Genomic DNA, 5660 nt, shown 5'->3' on the forward strand with positions numbered 1-5660 from the left:
TCTATGCAGCTAATTCAAGGCATTTTGTTTCCATACGCGCTTCGCTTCTTTTATTTGTGAAGCATCATCACGAATAAGGGAAGCGAAACGCATGTGGCGATGAACACAGTGTGTGGATGGAACGTACCTCCATGAATTTTGAAAAAACTAAGAAACGATGGAAAACAGTAAAAATGACAAATTTTCAATTTGTTTCTATTGGTGTATTTGTGCAATGTGGTACTGCACTCCATTCCTAACTTATATTCCGAAACATAAAATCCAAAACAAGACGTCGATGTTGAGAATAAAATGACATAATGTGACATTTACGACAGTTTTCAGAACACAGTCAATATTCTATTGTTATTATGCATTCATGGAAGCCCATAGCCAGCGAAATTTGAACAGTATTACGTACTCTAACCTCACTTTTCAGTACTGTGAAGAATGGCATGCCTGTATCGGCTGTTAGCCGCTTCGGGTTCGTGCCACCGTGGCGCTGCAGTGCGCATCCGTGGAGCTGAGCAGATTGCTTTTTATTGGCTGGCGTGGGGAGAACTGACAACAGCGTTTCGGAATGCCTATTTAAGGACGTTGGGGTTCTGTTTCGAAAACAAGACCGCTCGGTGCGCTCGCGTACCGAAACAATCGGCATGAGATACAGAAAGATACAGAATAGGGCCCCAGGCCTACCCTACATACTTTTATGAAATTCCAGTAGGTATCGACGCTACACGTAGCCTTCAAAATGGCGTCTGAAATATGGAAGTGCATTCCAAGCAGAGAGTTATGATTGATTTTATTTTGCTAGAAAACCTGAACTTCATAGAGATTCACAGGCGCCTGCTGGAAGTCTACGGAGACCTGACAGTGAACAACAGCATGGTGAGTCATTGGTTCAGGCGTCTGTCGTCATCACAACAAGGTCGTGGAAACCTGTATGATCTTCCACGTGCCGGTCAGTCACACAGAGCTGTTGTAAGGTGGTCATGTCATTTTGATTTTTTTATGTCATCAATGTGCACGTCAGAGAGAGAGAAAGTTATGTTACTGCTAAACAATCTTTGGTCTTGTCATGGCACAGCCTTTCCCTCTGTGCAGTCTGATACTTCCTTAGTCGAAGTGTGTTGGTTAATGGAGGTATTTAATAGTGCTGTGTGAACTTGTGATTGTAATTGTTAGATCAAAAAGGACAGCATGGATGAATATCGTCTTCTGACTGAAAACTCAAAGGAATACAAATTTTGAATTTTTTTCTTTGAAGAGATGAAGTTTGAGGTAAGACTGGGCTCCTAATTTGTTGCAATAATTATTGTCAGCTAGGATACTTGCTCGGAGCTGAGAGCAAGACTACCCCACTTCCCTGAATCATAGAATTAACATATTAATTGATTAAGCTCTTTGATTTTTATAGAAATTCTTTGTTAACAATATACCATTTTTAAATCATTTTTCACTTTGTTAAGCATGGCTTTGTTCAGACCCATGTAATATGTGAAGATCAGGCGAAGTTTCACTCAGTCTTTCTGAATATGTACTTCATTCTAAAATCGATGTTTTGGAATATCACTTCATAGCAATAATTACCTTCCGCATCCCACTGTTTATGATTACACATTACCACATCAAGCAGTTTGAATATGTATTGAGAAACAAAAATCTAGGTTAGCCGCTGTCTGATTACTGCTTTTCTGTTGTGCTTTCGAGAAATCTGCAACAATGTTGTCAAGACGCGAGGTTGATTAGGGCCAGACAATTGTTTTATTTCCGTCGGGCATTTAATAGGAAGCCAAACTGCATTCAGATCAGTTACAGTTCAGTTTATATTAGGATCTGTAAAGTTGGGCTAAATTACAGACAGAAACATATATAGTGGGGAGTTAACATTGTGACTCCTTCACTACTGAAACGTGCAGACTGTCTGATTCGAGGAGATCGACCACATCGCTGCACAAGTGGACGTCTCTGTTGGTGGTGCTGACACACTCGTCCACCTATTGGGGTACTGAGCTTTATACCCGCTGGGTTCCTCGCTTCCTACCAGAAGACCATAAAGAGCAACGAAGGACCATCTGTGCGGAGTTTCTTGCGCGTTACGAGGCTAATTGTGACAACTTTTTGACGAACATCGTTACAGGCGATGACGCACGGGGCTCACCACTTCGAAACCTCTGAAGAAAAAGTTCAAAGCCGCACCCTCAGCCGGTAAAGTAATGACGACGGTCTACTGGAGCTCTAACGAGGTTATGTGTCTGATTTCCTCCCTCATAGTGCAAAGAGCAATTCTGACGTGTTTGGTGCTACCCTCAGGAATCTGAAGAAACGACTTCAGCGTGTTCGGCACCACAAAAATGGAAACGAACTACTACTTCTCCATAGCAAAGCAAGGCCTCGTGTAAGTCTGGGTTGTTCTTCCTCATCCACCCCACAGCCCGGATCCCGCACATTTCGACTTCTATCCGTTTGGCCCGTTGAAGGATGCTTTTTGCAGCAAGCAATTCGTGGATGATGGGAAGCTTGTTGATGCAAGCAGGGCCAATCTTAGGGATGTGCAAACGTTGCAACAGCACAGGATCACCTGCTTGTAGAGGCCCCGCGCAAAACATTACAAGGTAAATTTGAAAATTGTCAACCACAATTTTGTAATTACAGATAAATTGAAAAAATGAAGTAAGGTGTTTCTGAGACTACTTTTAATGTAATGTAATACAAATATATAGCCATTGTGAAACGACTATGGCCACTAGAGTAGGTGTCAGAAAATGATTCCTGCATCAGATCCGAGGGAACCAGGGGCTATGACACTCATGCGGTATCTACTGTCAACACATGACTATTTCTCATGCGCAAATTAAAACGCATGCGATTCATTGTTTCTCAGCGCCTCTCTGCGCCTTTTCTATTCGTTGTTGTTTTTTGTTGGCGTTGTCATATGACATGACCTTCTCTCCGCCACTAACGCAGCGAGTAAGGCATTTCAAGCACAAAAAATGGACATGAAAGTAGCAATTAAATCCCTAGAAAGTCTGACGAAGTTTATTGATAATTTCCGTGAAGAAAGCTTTGGTAATACGCAGATAACAGTGAAATAGATAGCTGAAACTTTTCAGAGTGAATCAAAATTTGGAGAAAAGAGAACTGGCAAGAAGGCGAAGCAGTTTGATTATGAAGGTGACCACACAGTTTGCAGAGGTCAATCTTCAGAGGAGAAAAACAAAATGGATTTTCTTCCACGCTATCGTTGACACAGTGTTAAAAAGTTTGAAAGAAAGGTTTCGCCAACTGGCTAAGTGTTCCGAAATACTCAGCTTTTTATTTTCTCCAGAAAGTTCAAAACACATACAGGATGAAGAACTGAAAATGCTATGTAAAAATCTTGAGATCTAGGTGAAAGCAGAAATTAAAGTTCTCGGAGAAGTGGTGCCCGAGGACGTGAAAACTTCTATATACAAAAAAAAAACTAAACTCCGTCCGAACAGACCATGAAGGCTCAACGGTACCGACCGGCCGCCGTGTCATCCTCAGCCCACAGGCATCACTGGATGCGAATACGGAGGGCCATATGGTCAGCACACCGCTCTCCCGGCCGTTGTCAGTTTTCGTGACCGGTGCCTCTACTTCTCAATCAAGTAGCTCCTCAGTTTGCCTCACAAGGGTTGAGTGCACCCCACTTGCCAACAGCGCTAGGACAGATCGGAGGGTCACCCATCCAAGTGCTAGCCCAGCCCGACAGCGCTTAACTTCGGTGATCTAACGGGAACCGGTGTTACCACTGCGGCAAGTCTGTTGGCGAAAACTCTTATGCTAATATTGAAATACTTGAAAGACGTTGGAAGCCCGTTTCGCAACATTTATATTGCCTAAAAAATTTTGCTTCACTTGCTAGTGACGGTCGCATGCGCTGAAAGGAGCTTTTTACGTTTAAAGCATTTCCCAAAAACACCTTTCTCCTCTTGCTGAGCTGTCAGTGGACACGACATGGTTTCCAAGTTGAATTGTGAAGATATTATTGATGAATTTGATCATCAAAAAGCAAGGAAAAGATGTTTTGTGTAAAGTATGTAAAGGAGAAAACTCTTAGTGTTTATAAGCTACAACTTATGTAATTTCTTCTAAATATAGAGCACAGTCAAGCGATGAAAAAATTTAAATGTTTATCCCGAACAGCCCTTGTGAACCTTATTTGATTTTGAATTTCATTAAGTTGGAAGAATTCCCGTGGTCAACCTGGGTTTCATTATTAATATTTTAGTAATTACTATACCTATTGAAGATGCCGTCTACGATTAATTATTTTCGTACCACAACAGTAAGTCTGCTGTAGTAACAATCTTTTGCTATATTGGTGGTATGTCAATGGCGAAACTTAGAATTCATTTGAGCGTTACGGTGGTGTATAACCTGTGTTGGCGGAGGGGCGGGGAGAGGGGGGGAGAGAGCCCCGCGCGGAAGTGTTGCACATGGCCGCCCACCAGCTAAGGCCGCCCCTGGATGCAGCAAGGCATTGGCTCTGACGTCGACCAGTGGAGTGGTTCCGGCATGCAGACCCTCCCAGTATGATGAGGTGAGGCGGTCGCACTGAACGAAAAAAAAAAAAAAAAAAAAAAAATGGTTCAAATGGCTCTGAGCACTTTGGGACTTAACATCTATGGTCATCAGTCCCCTAGAACTTAGAACTACTTAAACCTAACTAACCTAAGGACTTCACACAGCACCCAGCCATCACGAGGCAGAGAAAATCCCTGACCCCGCCGGGAATCGAACCCGGGAACCCAGGTGTGGGAAGCGAGAACGCTACCGCACGACCACGAGATGCGGGCGCACTGAACGAAGATTATGTGCAAAAATAGTAATTTGTAGCCAAATGAGACGGGAATAGTGTGGTGTATTGGAAACCTGAATGAAACTAATCTTCTTTCAGAAAAAGAAGTGCTGCATTTCTTATTGAACACCCCTTGTATTTGGAAGTGGGATGGAGGGTACAAACTGTAGAAGTAGGACAAGGGTTCAATACGAAGTCTGTTCAAATATTCCGGAACATTCGAAATTTCGCGCCAGTGGTGTGTTGGAGCGGAATGCGATTGACATCCTTGGACACACCTGTGTTTAATATGTAACTGTCTAAAGTTTCAGTGTTTTATGTCCGTCAGTCATTGTTCAGTGGTGTCTCGAGTAGAACGTTGAGTCGCGCAGTTTGCGGATTTCGAGATGGCAAAGTTAGAGGAGCAACGCATCTGCATCAAATTTTCCGTGAATCTCAAGAAAATCTTTTCAGAGACACACCAAATGATGCAGGAAACCTACTGTGATTTAGAGACCAAGGTTCAATCTGCACGTGGGTCGGGAAAAGTTCTCCGAGACCAAAAAAAGCTCGTCAGGTCAGGTCAAGTGTCCAAGCCATGCTGATAGTTTTCTTTGACTTTGAATGATTAGTTCATCATGAATTCGTGCAAAGGGGACAAACTGTTAATAAATGGTACTACCATGATAACGTACCCGCACATTCATCCCTGTTGTAACATGACTATTGCACAATAAACGTAATCACTTTGCTGCCTCACCCTCCGTACTCTTCAGACCTGGACTCTGCGGATTTGTTTTTTATTTCCAGAGTTGAAAACCATGTCGAAAGCATGAATATTTGCAACGATAGACGAGATAAAAGAAAATTCGCAGAC

The 5660-nt window shown here is 42.8% G+C and overlaps 1 pseudogene; it reads right to left on the bottom strand.

Moving 5' to 3' along the window:
- Positions 1–3654: 3654 nt before the first annotated feature.
- LOC126356532 (5S ribosomal RNA) lies at positions 3655–3773 on the bottom strand (annotated as a pseudogene).
- Positions 3774–5660: the final 1887 nt, after the last annotated feature.

Source organism: Schistocerca gregaria, chromosome 3 (genome assembly GCF_023897955.1).
Source record: "Schistocerca gregaria isolate iqSchGreg1 chromosome 3, iqSchGreg1.2, whole genome shotgun sequence".
In the NCBI taxonomy this organism is placed as follows: Eukaryota; Metazoa; Arthropoda; class Insecta; order Orthoptera; family Acrididae; genus Schistocerca; species Schistocerca gregaria.